The sequence below is a fragment of the Gymnogyps californianus genome, chromosome 1, assembly GCF_018139145.2.
Source record: "Gymnogyps californianus isolate 813 chromosome 1, ASM1813914v2, whole genome shotgun sequence".
Lineage (NCBI taxonomy): Eukaryota > Metazoa > Chordata > Aves > Accipitriformes > Cathartidae > Gymnogyps > Gymnogyps californianus.
This window is the reverse complement of record NC_059471.1, coordinates 110,189,859-110,207,548: the sequence shown is the minus strand read 5'-3', so window position 1 is coordinate 110,207,548 and position 17,690 is coordinate 110,189,859.

Here is a 17,690-nt window from a genome sequence, read left to right as displayed (position 1 = left end):
GGGGAGGGGAGGACGAGCGAGGGGGGGAGGGATGCGCCCGCACACCCCCCCCCCGCCCCGCACCGTGCCGTACCGGTTGGGGAAGGAGGCTGCGGAGCAGGTTGCCGCTAAACGCGTCGCACGTACGCAAGTCGCGTCGCCTCCTGCCCTCTCTAATTAATCTAACTGAAGGCGCAGAGCCCCCGGGAAACAAACTTACGTGCGGTAGCACCGGAGGACCCATATTTAATAAAAACAGCGGTGGCTTAAAAAGAACACCTTTTTTTTTTTCTTCGGCTCGCGTAGAATAATGGGGGGGCGCTTCCAGTGGTTACTATTTCTTGTCGGTTTAGAGCTTATATTTTCAGCCTTTTCTCCGAAAAACACGCGCTAGAAACTTTTTTTTTTTTTTTGAACGAAAAGCCGAGAGGCTCCCGCCAGCTCACAGCGGCCGCTGCCGGGGGAGGGCAGCGAGCGCCCCGGCACCTGCGGCTGCTGCTGGGCGGGCCCCGACTCCCTCCATGCCTCCCTCCCCAGGCCCTGCCGACCGGGCCGGCCCTGCCCTCACGGCCCCCGGCACGTCTCGTTATCCCTCGGCCTCTGCCTCCCAGGCCGGGCGGCGCGGGGGTGGGGAGCATCCCTCCCGGCTTGAGCCAGGGCGCCCGGCGCTCCCTGTGCCGCGGGCGGGGCACGGGGTGAGACCCCCGGCTCCCAGACGGGTCCCCCGGCGGAAGCAGTTCGAGAATCGGGGGCAAAAGGGTTCATCAAAGCCATGCTGTTTGCCCGCGTGGCAATAGATACAGTTTGGGAGAAAAACCAGCCTTGGGCAGAGCTTCCAAGAAGAGTCAGCCCTCCATTTTGGTAGGTGGCATCCCCACAACCTCTGCTGTCAGAAATTGCATTATACGTCAAGTTGTTCTTTAGACTCAATTCCCATCAAAGAAGAGAGTATCCAGAGATACGCGCTGAACTTGGCTGTATAGGCGAAGCTACAAAGTGCGTGACCTTCACCGCATCTTCTATATGCCTGTGTTTAACAAATGTCTCTGTGCTTTGCGTGGTGTTTGCCAAATGGTTCACAGAACACTTCTTCTAGAAGTTGAAGACAGAAAAGAGAAACAAATTTGTTTACAAGTTGCTTATAAATGGTGTGATAATATCTGCATTAACATATGCCAAGATTTTAGTTCTAAAACTCAGGTAAAATAATTATAAATGGTATATTCAAGCATCTTTTTAATAAAATACTAGTATCGTTAAAGAACATAGAAATTTCCACTTTAAAGAAAGCAAAAGGGAGTCGCACTTGTGAAAAGCCAAATATTTTAACCTAGAGATACCATGAATGAAAGTAGATGTAGGAATGTTAAGCAAAACCTCTTTCACTTTGGAATGTACGGATTGTGTACAGGCTTACAGCAGAGCTAGTAATGTATTACTTGACCTATTTTTTTAAGCCAATGAAAGATTTAGGTTAACTTCATCATCATGTGTTTTTAACCACTTTCTTCCAGAAACGCAGCAGTATTTTCTAAAGCTACTGCATGTCACAGTGTCTATACAACAGTCTCTTTTTTTGAGAGTGTCTCATAATATAGCCTGATCATGCTTCCATTAAAACAATGTTTTGCTTTTCATTTCCATAGTAGGCTCATTAGCAAATTCTGATTGTAAAGAAATGATCTTTATTTTTTTTTATTTCATGAAGAATCTTTATCTCAAAAATTTTTCAATGCTAAGCAGCTGAATTATCTAGGGAAAAGGAAGTTTTCTCATTACTGCAGCAATTTAGCTGTTATTTCAATCAAGAGTGTCTGTAGTAGAGACCTCTCTCATTCTTAACCTTAGGGAACGTATTGCGTAGACAAGAGACCTACAAAATGAGGAATCTTGGACAAGCAACAGAAGAAATGTGCATGTGGAATATTTGTTAAAATGATTGTTGTTAGGTAACATATAGTTGCCTGAGGACGCAAGTTTCAATATGATACAATCAACTGAGACTGTATTAAACAATACAATGTATGGATTTAGCAGGTTATTTCCAACACTTAATATTCATATCCCACTGAATTGTGCCACTTGCTCATATTTACTTAAACTACGAGAATTCAAACAATATATGACATAAATACTCTGTACAAGTAAAGGAAAAATTCCAGCACACAGTGAAATCAGTCTCTCAAGAAGTATGAATGTACTGATGAGTATTTGTTGGTTCTTCCTGTGCAGTCTTCAACCAAACCTAAACACACACTCGCTCTCCAAGCATGAAAGATGAGCATCTACTGATGTACTTACCTATCTACCATCTGTGGGTGCTGTCTATACCTTCACTTTGTTATAGACGTCGCAAAAAGGGACATTTTTTCAATTTTTTTCTTCAAGAGGAATTAATCCCTATAAGATGCCTGTAAATGGAAGGCCAATTATGACAGGAAAACGTAAACTACCTCTGGATCAGTCTTGGAAGAGAAAAACACATTTATAGAGGTTCTATTAGAACTCATTCCCAGAATTGCAAGCACTTAGTGGAGAGCTGTTGGTACCGTACTTTGGTAATATCAGTGAACCACGTCTTTTTATATTTATAAAAATATATAATACACACACACACACACACACACACCCTCTTTACAATTGCTGACCGGAAATCTCAAGACAGAAAGGTATGTTTTTTACTTAGTAGGAATTCTATCAAAATCAAAATATAATTGTGATTCTGACATTCTTGAAGTGCAAAATTAATCTGTGTGACCGTTTCAAAAATGGTTATATTGTTGACATATCCCCAACTTTTCCTTTGATCACTGTGATGATTACAATAATGCATTTAAAGATGATGAACAAAGCTACAGTTCCAGTAACAAACTTTGTCTTTATCTTGCTGAAGTGAAACACATAGGTCTGTGCCATGTGGTAACAAGACGCGTATTATTTTCAAAAAGCAAATGAAAATGCTACTACATGATTCCCAAACATTTTTAAGCTAATGCTAGCCTATTTTTAAATCACATAAAGTGCTTTGAAAAGCTTGGGAGAACTACAGTTGCTCTTATTTTGATTTTCCTTTAAGGCTATTTCAGCCTCTCAAAAAACTAACAGCTCTGAAACTACCTTTTTCAATCAAAATAATTAAGGCCTTGCTTTATGGCATCCAATCATGATATGAAAGGCTTAGGATGTGGTCGAGAAGCTAGCTAGCTTTACAGAAATTCATTTCCAGACTAAATCTTCCTCTAAAATAGTTTGTCAGCCTTACGTAGACAAATAATGAAATTCCATCCTTGACTCAGCCTAGTTCAATTCATGTAATATGTCAGATTACCCACTGTTTCGAAGGTGCCTTCACAGAAGATTAAATCACCTAGTATTCCAGAACTTATGTAGGCACACAAAATAAATTAAAAAAAAAAAATCATTATGATTCTTATTTATTCAATAATTGACTTCAAAGGAGGTTTGCTTAAATAAATGATAATCATGTAACAGTGTTCATCCATAAATCTGAAGTAGTAAGGTGGAAAAGTCTGCCTTTCTTCAGGAGTACTATCTAGGACTAACTGAAATCAATGGGAACCCCACGAGTGTTATCAGGGGAAAAACTGGTCCAGGGCAAGGGTTTCTGCAGGGTGTACCATAGCGCATATCCTGTTTTGTTCATGACAGCAGCCAGTCTGCAACTGTTGGAGGTGGAGTTGAATTACACAATAACATGTAAAGGGAAGAGTATCTAACTGAGAGAGATCAAGAGTACATACCGCTGGTTACTTTATCTACCTACATTTAAAATGATAAAGGTATTTGTATGCATATGTAACTCATATCATTCCCTACTGGAGTTGTTTTCTGCCTTTTTTTTTTTTTTATTGCACAGTTTACTTATATTTTTACAAGTACTTTGAAGCAGGTCGTCTGAAAAAAATGTACCCTTAGCGCCTCAAGTTCTCTTTTTTCCTGCATTATTTAAAAGTAGACTTCAGATTGTGCCTATTTGATCTAAGAGTAATAAGCAAAGGACCAGATGCTAGAGTCTTTTCAATTACAAAAACATTTAAAGACAGCTGTACCCTATAAACTCTCATGGAGGAATCATATGCTTGCAGCATCTGGTGAGTTTTGGCCATGCCTCTAGCACACTGTATCCGTTCTGAGGCATGAGCTAGGGTGAGGCTTACTTTCCCGTATGCATTTTTGGGGTGGGGGTGTGCATTTTTTGACCATAGGCAGGAACTAACACTTTGGGTCTTATATTTGGTGGCAGGAAATAAACACTACTTTCAGCTCCTGTAACACCTTTCAGGGAAGAATCAAAGGGGCGTATGCTAAGTTGATATGACTACTTTACATTAATTGTTAACATTTTACCAGAATAAAATACTGGTGTTTTTAACCAGAAGAACACATCCTGTACTTGTGAATTTTCTGCAATTTCATCCCACTCGCACAAACAAACATGATACTTCTGAGAACGTTGCTCTGATGAGTCACGTTCCTGATAGTGTGAAGGCATGTCCAGAAAATAACCAGCCTGGAGCCACTGCTTCCAAACTGACATGAAAAAGTACCAGTAGAGCAGGCATAACACTGTGAAAATACTGTTAGTACTTGTGGGTCGACGACGATGCAAAGATAACATTTGAGAAGGTCGCATGCATGTAGCCGAAACCATTCAGAACGTGCATATTCCTTTCAGACTTCGTATTTTCCCCTTTTCTTTGACAAAGATGTTCCCCATGTCAGCAATAACAGATTGAATGAGGACTGAAGTATTGTGCCCTCTCTCACACTCTGCCTTTAGAAGTTCCTCTCAGTAACAATTTTGTTTCGCAGCCCTGTTTTTCTGGCTGGCTGTCATGAAATCTGGATAACCCTTTGTCATGGTTCTCATGATGACACAAGCCATGTTGTTGAAACAGTATGTTCTAAAATAAAATGAACAGTACTTACAAATTATACATACGGTGATCTGGCAGCCAGTACCACACTGCAAATGAATAAAGTTCTGGAAAGGACCATTAGGAAGCAGCTAAAAAGCCAAAGCTAAAGTGTCCTGTGTTTGCCCTTCAGAATGATACAGGTACTGGGCAAATGTTTCATAATATATGAACACTTTAATTACATATTAAAATTGTAATAATATTCTTTAGTACAAATGATCTGAAGTGCTCTGACTCAAGTAAATGAAACTGATGTGTTAAGCTAAACTGTGTATCCCATGTATTTTTATTAAATATATTTACCTCCCCATATATTAGCTTATGAACAAGAGGAGCTTTGATGGAAAACCAATAATATAAAATACAAGTTATTTTAATATACTTAAGCTATGGTTCTACCCATCCACTAACTTGGAACATTTACTTGAGTTACATTAAGTCACAATTTTCATTTCTTCATTCTTTTTCTCCTTTTATAAGAAAAATAATAAATAATAGCTTATTTTATTTAACAACAAATAGAAGGAAAACTAGCCAGTCCTGATCTATTTTCTCTGATTTCAGTTACACCAGAGTGTAAAGTAAATATCAAATTTCTAATATGGCACAGGGTACCTTACGTTAGCCAGCTCAGTCCTCATACCTCAGAAGAATGGATGTTTTATTGATGAAATAATACAATACTAGTGAAGAGAAAGAACACGGACTACTACCCAACATCTCCTAACATCACTCATGAAAGCCCTAAGAAAAGTAACAACTAAGAAATTCTGAAAAAAAATCTGGCTTCTTTGGCTAGGTACCTAAAAGGTGACTGTTTGGAAAACATGGTGCCAGTTCTGAGGATTAAATATTCTCAAAAAAATTGGCGCTTACCTACCTAATGTCACAGATTTAGTCACAAGTGATTTCTGCTTCTGTTTACCTACAGATGCCTAATGGGAAAATACATTTAAATGGTGTATAAAAAAAATTAAGGAACTCAAATCACTGGGCCATGTAAGCTTAGATAAGTTTCTGCTTGATTGTATTTTATGTGATTAGTTTATCAGAATCATATTAGCTGTGCTTTTATAACTGATCCAACTATATATCTTTGCATATTTTTATTAGCATACAAATATCTAGGTTTTATTAGGAGACATTAGCTTCACTAAATGTTAGATATATAACAAATCCAGCTTTGATGCTGTTGATCATCATACCAGTATTTTACATGTGGCATAAAGCTGGCAGAGGCATAGGAGTGATTCAACTCACCATAAACCAGATAGCAACAGTTATGTTCACATAAGTTACATCCCCTCGTAGAGCTGGGAAATTTCTCTTGCCACTTTTCGCATATATTTTAGAGAACTGCCTACCCAAGATTGCTCTTGCTTTGAAAAACAAGGAGTAAGAACGTGGGGATACTTCTATATATAAACAGCAGATACTATAACCTGTTTCTATATATATAATTCTAATTTTGAAATAATTGCATCTCTTTTTTCTTGTCTGATATATAATTAAAAAAAAATACGTGAAAGTATTTTCTGTGGAGAAGAAAATTCATTCTGAATTTTGATGACTTAGCACAGAGAATCTCTGGGTTACGTTCTTCATTTGAACAACGTCCATTTTGCTGCATTACAATGGCCAAAACAACTTTTTTAAAGTAAAAGCTTGAGTGGAGAAAAATAATTACATTTTGTGAATAGTTTGAAAGTTTTGTTTCATGTTTATTTGGACTGAGAAGCAACATTTTAAGTCCTCCAATATTATCATAATTATTGCCCACTGTACAATTCATTTGAGAAGCCAGGACCTTAATGTTGTTGTCTTGATAAAATACTCCATGAAGCCTGAACTTGGAAGCCCCTCTTACAGAGGGAGGAGAAGTTTGTACTCCTAGGGATTCTTGCTTCTCGCTTCCTCCCTCATCTGAGGAATCAGATGGTCAAGCAGCAGGAAAAAGAAATATTTCAAATGTTTTCATGTTGAATTTTGTCTAACCTGATGCTGTGCCTACTTTTTTGTTTTGTTTTGTTATTTTGTTTAAGCAGAATACTCTCATCTCATACAAAATACAAATGGATCCATGTTTTTCTGACAAACTCTATTTAAAATTACTCCATTCCCTAAAATCCCTTCTTTAATGTAAATGAAATTGAAACTCTTGTTTCAATATCTTTAACAGTTCTTTAACACTATTGCTGACTTTCTTAATAGAACAGTAAGGACTCACACAACTCCTTACAAGTATGTTCTAAAATGTGTTCAGTTCTATATCCCTAATAACTCTTAAATATTTTACTGGCCAGGAGCATTGTCCACCAGCAGAAATGTACAAAAACGGTTACTTGAAAAAATGTATTTGAAAAAAAAAAGTGTCTGTGTGGTTTGTCTAGAGCGGATATAAATTTTTGAAAAGTTGATCACTATTCACAATTATTCAACAAATAATTAATAAGCAGTTAAATTTGCCAGGTTGACACAATATAAATTAATTAAATCCATAAACATTTCTTCACCACTCCCAAGCCACTTTATGTACTAGTTATTTGTAATTTTCTACTCATGCTATCTGATTGATGTTGCTCATATGGATGCTTAAAGAAAGCTAATAAATGAAGCAAAAATTTCAGATGAATTCTTGGCTTTTTGAAACAAATAGTTTCATGTGTTTTCCAGAGTTAGTCCTTCAATTGTAAATAGATTTTGTTCATTTCCTTTCTATAAAGAAAAAGAAAAGGCAGAAACAATTTACTGTGTTATGACTCTCACTATTCTCTACTGAAATTCTCTTTCCCAGTATCAGAGATCTACTGCGATTCCAGTAATAAGCTGTACTTGGATTTATGGGTAAAACACAGTGTAAATCATGACATGAAGACATGTAATTCTGTTTTCTATGACTCATCAGCTTTTTCCCAGTTCCCACCTTCACATCCAAAAACAAATTCTATTTTTTTTTTTTAAATTGTGGGGTAAATTGCATGGTCTGGACCATGCAAAAGAGGAGGATATTCAATCTTTCCTCCTATTGCACAGCTGTTCTCTTACAAGTTTTCATTCCTTCTTTCCCCTATCTCTTCACTGAGAGTTGAAGTATCAGTGAACATTTTCATCAACATTTTCCAATCCTGCTAGAATGCTTCTGGTAGAAAGAAAATCTGTAAACCAGAAGATAAAAAGTAACCTGTTGAATGTTTTCTCAAATTCTTAAAAATTGATAAAAATCAGATTTGCAGAATGTTTCACCCAATTATTATGATTCATTGTCTTTTTCTCGTCTCTTTTAGGGTTAAAAGAAAAATAGTAACAATAAGCATTATTTAGTTGCTGGAATCCAAAAGAAAGCAAGAGATGCAACACCATGCACAAATTCTGTTTGTTATATTGAAAAAAGAGCTATGTTGATACACAACACAAAGCATAAAATCCCTCCATGAATTACTATCTTATTTTACATCCCCATAATCCAGCATCACCAAAATACGTAAAAGATTTGCCATTGGCTTCAGTGAGTATGGAATCAAATTCTATATTTTGGGTGGGTTTTTTACTATTTAAAATTTTCAGCAAGACAGCAATGAGACGTAACCTTCTCCTAAAGACAGGTTGTCATTCTCCAGCTACTCTCATTTTGCTAGATCTTAATGTTCTTCTTGAATGCCTGAGGGACTTTATCTTCCTGTTTGGCACAGTTCTAAATTGGCTTAAATCATATTTATCCAACAGTTACCTGCATTATATTTTCAAGGGTAATTTGTGTCCTTCTCCTAGAGCATTTATTTCTCGTGCTCTGTAGGGTTCCATTTTGGCCCCGTTCTTACTCAGCAATCTGAAGCTGCCTATGCGCAGGGTTGTTCATTGGCATGATGCTGGGTTTCATTTCTATGCCGACAAGACACAGATCTATTTGTCAACCAAACCAGCAATTTCAAACTATGCTATTACCATATTGACAAGCTGGTGACTATAAAAGCCTCTACAAGCATCAATTTTCTTCAGTTAAAAACAGACAAAACTGAGCTGTTCATGACTGGCTCTTGCCATCAACCCAAACCCACTTGAACTTCTAACCCATCTTTAAAATTCAACCCAGGTTCATTGGTTAAAAACCTTATGTGGTTTTTGATTGCAAGCTCTTCTTTCAGTATTGCAGTCAAAAGATTAAGGCTTCCTATTATTAGTTGAAATAAATGTGCTTTGCTTATTGCTCATGCACGCTTTTATGTTCCCTAGACTAGCTTATTTTAATGCCCAGCTTGTTGATCCACCGATGAGACCGATTATGAAATTTCATCTTGTATAGCAAGTTCTGTTTCCAGGGCAATGTATTGTGCAGACTAATGCACGTTTCATACCTGCTGTTCTCTCACGGTGGCTACTAATACACCACAAAATCTATTTAAGCTATTACTGCTCTTGCCCTACCAAGTTTTTCATGAACTTTGACTTATTACTAAGAGATATTCGTCAGGGGGCTGATCCTACCAAGTTAAGTTAATGGAAGCTTTATCACTGACTTCAGAAGAAATGAGCTGTAAACCCACATAGCCTCTACTCGTCTTCTTAAAGCTATTGCACAGACACTGGGTGATGGCTTTCTGCTCGTATACTATATATTTTTCAGAACGAGTTGGTGTGTCCCAACTGGCAGGTTCAGAAACACTTTTCAGCTCCTGAATCCAGGTGCTTGTGCACTATGGCTGTATCCTACGTATTGAAAAGAAACCTAGGTATACACACTATTTCTTTGCAAACTCTGATTTTCTTCTGAAGGAAACCCTCATGTGTGATCACCCTTCTGTCAGGTTGATCAGAGGACTAGGACTGACAGAGGCAGTCTGGGCTGCTGTGCCTGGCAATGGTCTGAGTATGCCACAAGCTGCACGAGATTTGCATTGTTTTCTGAGGAATTCTGGCTTGTGAAGGTGTTTTGACTGTCAGCTGCCACAGATTAAGGAGCTGTTTAATTCTATTTTGGTTCGTGTAGTCACTTGTAAGAATTTGCACTAAGCAGTCTTTACTATTAACTAATAAAGAAATGAATAAAAAACCCTAAGGCCCACCCTGACAAACAAACAACAGCAGCCTGTTTTTTCAGGCAACCTTATTCAAAAAAGTACCTTACTTCTTGGGTGGTGCTACTGAAGTCAGTGAAAATTCTCCATAACAAAACACACCATAACCTAAGTCAGAAGCAGTCGCGTGGCAGAGTTGCTAGCCCACCTTACTGGCCTTCCTGATGGCATGCGTTTCTGCTGGAGAGTTGATTACTGATTCTTGTGGTCACTCAGGTTTGCACACTTAGGTACGGTTGCGCTGATCTGAGGAGGGATCTAGCTTTAGGACTAATGTTTTATTATTTATGTCCAATATGTTCTTATCAGTAAAAAAAAAAAAAGGAAAATGTTTAGAGTTTTGTCCCCAGGATTTGGCTTTTAAATGACCAGAAATTAAACCTACCAGAATACTGTTATTAGAACCTTTCCCGAGAACACAGAAGTTAGAAGGTGAGTAATGGGGAAAGGGAGGATTTATGACTATCTGGCCACTGACAACAAAGGTAATTTCAGAACACTCTGCAAAACTTACTCGTTTATAGAAAGTCCTTACAAGGGCAAGAGTTGCTGCACAAAGGAGTGCCGCTGTTTAAAAGAAAAAGACCAGTTGTAGAACCCTTAAAGTTGTAGCTAAGAATATGGTCCTACAGGGATTATACTGAAGATTAAAATACTTTGGCTCTAGTGACTGCTGTAATGAGAATACATACAGAGATAAACTGACAGAGCTGAAAAGTATTTAATTTAGATGACAGCCTACAAAAATTAATGTGAAAATGAGAATTGCTTAGAGGTAATAGATTGAGGGTACAAGATTCATTTTTTAAGTGTTAACCTTTTACATGACAGTGTGATACTGTAATTAAAATGGCAACATTCTTTGTTTGGGGAATTTATTTTACGTTTCTAATTGCTTTGTAGTTCCTAGGTTAGAAATTTTTTCGACCAATTTCTGACTGACAGAAGTCAAGGATTTTTCACAGCAATACAGCGGAATGAGTGAGCTTCACTGTACTGAGCAAAAAGATTAAGCAGCAACTTGTTTTAATTGTTGTGATTAAATTAAACTATTCTGGAATATTAATATTTGTTCTGGTCCATGTTGAATATGAACATGGAAATTCAATGAATTTCTTTCTAGTAACCCAATCCTTAAGAACTTGCCCCAAACTTTGAACAACTTTGATGTTCAAAGACTTTGGCTGAGATCAGAGATGAGAAGAAAAAGAATGGGGACCTCTTCACAATATTTTTACCTTTGAAGTCTCAGGTTAAAAGTACTATTACTGTTTGCTTAAACAAGTGAGAGAATGAAGGATAAGATCATGAATTATAATAACAGACAAATGACAAATGTTTTGCATGAAGTACATTTCCTTGTCAGGAGAGAGAACGTTCTTCTGAGAGATTTCCAAAGAGATTGGCAATTTGTAGAGAATCAATTATAGGGAAGAAAGAGATATATCGTTGTATTTTGGTTTTAACCATTTAAGTGGGAATAAAGGATTCATTTGCAATTTTTCCCTTTGTTTTCCTCTACATTTCATACTAGTGGTAGCAAACATGCACATTATCCAACTGTCAACAAATCCTCTAGGCTCAAGCCTGGAACAATACATCCCACATCTCCCCCATGAAAGTCTTTCATGAAAGCTCCTCTGTCATTCAAGATCATACTATTCCCTCCTCTATTTATTTCTAAGTGTCACTCAGCTCCATTCCACCAGCTTGGAAAAACGTCAAGAACTTTTATCTTCAGAGTCAGTTGCCAGTTCTGTTTAGTGAACAAGCCAGCAGGGACCTCTGGTGCCATCAATGCAGCTCAGTCAGTGCCCCTCTCTTTAGGGATGGAGTATATCATTATCCCGATGGCTGGACAGAAAAAAGATGCATTTTTAGAATAGTTCTCAGGGAGCAGTTACTGGAAATCTCCTCCCTTGAGACAGTCTATTGGCAACAAGTTTTGCTGCTGTGACATGAGGTATTGCATCAAGGCCCAATCCTGTCACTAATAAAGTTAGTGGGAGACGTGCCATTCCTTTCAAGTGAAGTCAACAGGATTAGTGTAGCAAATAAGAGCTAAAAAATATACCTTGCATCTCCAAAAGCAAATGGAAAGTCATGTCACAAGTGGGAATGTCACTTTATGTCTGTTTTCAGAATCTGGCTTTGTTTCAAATCAGAATAAGCCCCTTCCCCAAATTTAAAATTGACACTAAAGAAAATGGAAATTTTATTTTCATATTACAGCATTTCCATTTTTGGTTTTGGGGGTGTTTATTTAAGTTTGCATCTAAAAAAAAGTCAAGAACAGGCTGTTTCACAGTTGGATTTTTTTTCCTCTTAAAAAACCCTCACTTTTCTTAGTTTCCTGTAAAACAAGGCACAGGCATTGTAGAGATTTTAATTTTTAACAAAACTATTTTCTGATAGAAAACAGTTTAAACTTTTCCTTAAGCAGCTCTAGCAGGCTCTTTTAATTGCCAACCGACACGTTACACAGCTGTGCTAGAAAACGTTACTTAACCTGCTCCGCCTGAATAGAGAATTTCTGTTGATGTCAGCTGTCAGACCCACAGGCTCCTGACTGCACTAACAGGTAACTGTTTTAGTCCCACTGTCTGGGCAAGTGAGCTTTTCCTATGCAGAAATAACATGGTGCTGGGATATTTTTTTTTTTATATAAGTGTTGGTTCATTTTTTTCATAGGATATTATCATACTTGGCAATACTGGGTTTAATTCCACTTAAAATGACAGAACTGAATTGTCATCATTTTTAATGGGTAAAATCTATGCAGTTCGTCAGAGGTGCTGTAAAATCTAATCAGAAATAAGACTGTAAAATTAATAGGCCTATATTCTATATAATGCTCTTGTATAAATCTGGAACTGTAGCAGATTTGGAGTTGCACATACAGTACAATTAAGCAGTGGTGGAATCTTCAGTTTAAACAAATAACCTGTGAAATAACTGGTACACTGTGCTAAACAGTTAGTGGCTGTGTTTTACTTTGAGTAGTAGAGTACCAAATCCATTAATTCCACGCCTGGGCTTTCATTTTAGTGTATTTCTATACTGCAGCTATAAGCCCTGGGATAACTCCCCCCCCGGTTTATTTTTACGCAGCAAAGGTTGAGGATGGCTGTAAGACACTGGTTTTGGCCACGCAGCCCTTGTGTGCTGATACCCAGGTGACAGGAGGGCAGTGCTAACCCATCCTCTTTATTCGAAGAGGAATAACGGAAAAATGGACAGGAGAGGCGTGAGGCAAGCTAAGGAAGGAGCCAGCGTACAGCCTTTCCTTAGCAGCATCACTGAGAAAAAGGGGAGCACAGCCAGCGGCTCGCCTGCACTGCCTTGCTGCGGGCAGCTGCAGGAGCCCGGCTGTGGGAAGGGAGGTGGGTGACGGACGGGTGTCAGCATCTCCTCCCTCCCTGGGCTTTGCCCATGAGTGCATACGTACACGCACGGAGGCACAGAGTCTGGGCCAAAGTTCCCATGCCCAGAAAGCAATATAGGAAAATCCCATGCGGGACTCCTCAGGATTTTCCTCCCCATCACAGCAGAAGGGGGGTGAGGGGGTGTGTTTGTTGTGTCCCCTCCTCCCCCAGCAGAAGCGGGCAATCTGGCTAAACATATGTAATGTTACGTAACGCCGTAGGATCAGCTGCTGTTGATGGTGAACGATGGAAAGGCAGCAATAAGCAGATACCTAACCTTACTTCCCTGTGCTGAAATGATTCACTTCTAATGGTAATTTGCACCATTTTAACTCCGAGTACCTCCCACGTAATGATTATACAGTGTTACTATAAAACCTCAGGGTTCATCTGCAGAAACATTTCTTATGCTGGAGTTCTCTGTGGAGACATACTTATAAAAATTGGTATGAGGGGAAGATTAAATAGATAAGAGCATAAAAACAGATTATAGAATAAATACTGTCTTGTAAATCAGTTCAACTGGGAGGCAGGAGCTTACACTCCCAATTCTCCTACCAACTTCTGTAATACTGGACAAATTGCTTCGTCTCTTTGCACCTCAGTTTCCCAGATTTGAAAGTAGGGTAATGCCTTTTTCAACTCTTTCTCTGCCTTATCTAAGCACGCTGTAATACAGCAGGAATACTTTCATTAGAGACATTAGCACTCTGTCTAGCCTATGGAATCTGGATCTCAGTTTAGTCTTCTAACTTGGAACAAATAATTATCAACATATAAACGTTTCCTTTTGGTTTTGGTTTGCATTCCCTTTTCTTGTAGATCCTGCTATTCATTCCATCTCTATCTCCATCCCAAGAGAAAAAGAACAGTGTTTGCCAAGAGCAAAAGAGGAAAATCAGTAGAGAAGTAGTTTTTATCTTTTTTTTAACAACCTGATAGAGAATACAGCACAGTGAAAAGAGAATTTTTTTTACTCTAGTTTAAAAAAAATCTTTAGTAGTATTTCTTTATATTAATAAAGCCATTCACTGAAGTAATCTTGCCTTACACCATCAGCGCATGGCAATGCAAAACGAGGTGAAAACCTTTGACAAAGTACTTAAAGGAATAAATCTGTAACAAGGAATACGCTTTCTCTCTATCACAATTGCACATTTAAGAGGCCTCTACTTTACAAGTGACAATTCAGAGCGACAGTGCTTGGCTGTCATCTTGTACCTACTATTATAGAAATTGTAGTTGTACAGTCTTCAAAGTAAGCACACACAATTAATTTAAATTAATTAATTTAAACCACACAATTAATATATTATTCACAGACATGCATAATGGACTCTTTGTATTGAATGATGGTTTAAGAAAAAAATGTAACTGATTTTGGAGCTACAATGATTGATTTATGAGGTAAAATTAAAAGTGCTAAGTATGTATTACTTGGCTAGTCACCAGCTAAGTGGAGGGGGGTAGCATAAAAAATATCTGTATATAACTAACTGCGATGTATGAATATCAAGGAATCAGAGAAATTATTTAAAGCAAAGCAAGAGAATTAACCTAGAAGTAAATGGTGAAGATTTTAGAAAGGCAATTGGCTATCAAGGGAAACTAGGCTAGAATTAAATGTTCTTGCCTATAAAAATCTTCTCTGATGTAAGGTAATGGAAGCCTTATTCTTTGAAATTTTAAAACAGCTGGATCGAACAATATCAAATTAAAAGAGAGCACTCCAGTAACATCTCTTATTAATATCTTGCTTTTTAAGTAATGGTGGGACTTCAAATGAAATGCTACCCAATATGAATAATAGAAACTACCTGCCTCTAATGAAGAAAGGACCTGTGTGGTACCAAGGGATCTGACTTCTTGGTACTTACCAAGAAGTGCTGGAAGTACTTTCCATTTTTAATTCATTTGGAAAAAAAAAAAAACCAAACCACACCCAGATGTCATTACACATGGTGAATGCCGCATGAGTTCATGGGCAGTTCCATTAAAGAGCTTCACACCAAGTAAAAATTCTCAGTTTAGATAAAAGCTATGCCCTACTGTTCTGCTCTAGCTTTTTATACTAACAAATTTTAACTGAACAACAAATTGAAGGAGTCACTTGTTTTATTTCACCAGATTTCTTTCTCTGAACTGATAGTTTAACAAAAGTATGTAAAATAATATTAATGTACATGACCGATTTGGAAGAAACACACCAAAGCAATACAATAAACTTGCTTCTTCCACCATCCTCTTCACTTATACTAAGCAAAGGAGAGTCTCAATTCATCGTTAGCTGAATTCCACAAACGTCCTGCTGTCCCTTATTTGAGCTAGCCTACTTCAGAATAAATAAATAAATATGTATTTCCATGAAAATTACTCTAGTAAAGGACAGTTCCTCTTGTCAAAGGGTAGAAGGAGGTAGGTTTAGCAAGCATGTTTGTATAATTTAATAAAAAAGTTAATCTAAGTGTCTCCATATTGATAGGTCTTGATTTAAGCTCTAAAATTAAGGAAGCTTCACATTCCTATGAAACAGTGATGAACAGCAGACTATAATATAATTTGCTTTTAGGCTAAAGCAAAATAACAAGTACACTTTTCCTAGATTGACAACTGTCATATTTTTTGACATAAAAGCAGGACAGATGGATCGTACATTACTTTGATTGTAGATACCTAACTCCATCAAAATATTACAAAGCAAAAACATTGCATCAACATGGAGCTTTTTATCCCTGAATTGCTGATGAGTAAAATTAAATAAAATCCACCCAAATCTTGTGATTTTTATTCTCTGTTGAGCATGTGTATATAAATGTCCGTTATACAATCTTTGTGTATAAACAATGTAACATATATAGTATATATAAAAGCAGTTTTATTTTTACTCAGATCCACATTACTGCCTATTCTGAATTACTTGTAGCTGATTAAGTATTAACTTAAGTTCATTTTACAACTCAGCTTTGTATTCGTTCTCCATTAATTCTCCTGCCAAAGCAACATGACCCTTCTTCCACTTGAACATTAACACACATTATAAGCTTCAGTTCTTCCTCTTTCATCTGAAAATTTTCCTTCATACTTTGTCAACTTTATATCTCATATTTTCATCGAGTTGCAGTCACAAGACTGTAACAGGTCTGAGTGACTACGTTTAAGTGTATGTTTACACTCTTATGTCATGTGTGGTGGAATGACATTATGAACTTCCAGAAGAAAAAGCAGACCATGTGTACAGTATATCAATAATGTTTATAACATTTCATATCAAAATGAAATGGAAGTTCATAATAATCGGACACTATTGCCTTTTCTGGTGTAATTTATTGGACTTGTAGCCACCAATTTGAAATTTGTATATATGCTAACAGTTCTGTTCACCTGCTCCACTGGCTGAGGTATGATTATATTCTCCCCAAAGAAAGAATGGCCATTAAGCACCATATGATAACTAACGGAAAGGAGAAGTTCACATTTAGCAATCTAACAAAATACTAATAGAAGACCAGGTTACAAAGAAATAGCTTCAGTTGTCATAAAAAACCCCTTATCTGCTAGATTTCATTTGTTATTGAATAAATTAGAGTACAGTCTACTACAGATGACCTGGTGGCCTTCTAGGATTACAGACTAGAGCATGGGCTATTCAGCCCAAAGGTTAGGGCCTGTGTCCAGAACTGGGAAAGGAGCTGAATGTTCATGGCCAAAAATCAGGAACCAGAAAGTCAAACCAAGGGTCAGCAGCCAGAGATAGGAATAAGCATCTGCCCAGGAACCACAAGCTGAAATCAGAAACCCACAAGAAGAAATCACAATTGCAGGGCACAATGCAGAGGTGGCTCTGAAGATGTACAGTACAACGTGCGAAAGGACGCACTGGGGTTCTGCCTTGGAGACCTGCTTCTGAGTCACTGGCTGATGTGCTCTGGCTAACCCCTTAAAAACTGGCCCAAACTGCAGAGAACCTGATTTACTGCTACAGAAGAAGCTCTTATCCCATATTAGCAATACAGAGGATAATGTGAAGGTAAGGCAGTTGGTATATCTGTGTGAACGATACGTGCAGTATGTATTTGCTTTCATCATGCTGCAAATGGGACAGCCATCTACCAGCCCAGTGCTGATCTGCACTGGCTGACAGGCCTGGTTACTAGCAGAGAGAATTCCCTGTAGTTTCTCACAAACCCGACAGCCAGCTATAGTAGACATACTCTTGCAGAGGGTGAGTGCATATAAAAATCTCCATCTCTGCATCACAATTGCAATTAGTCTTA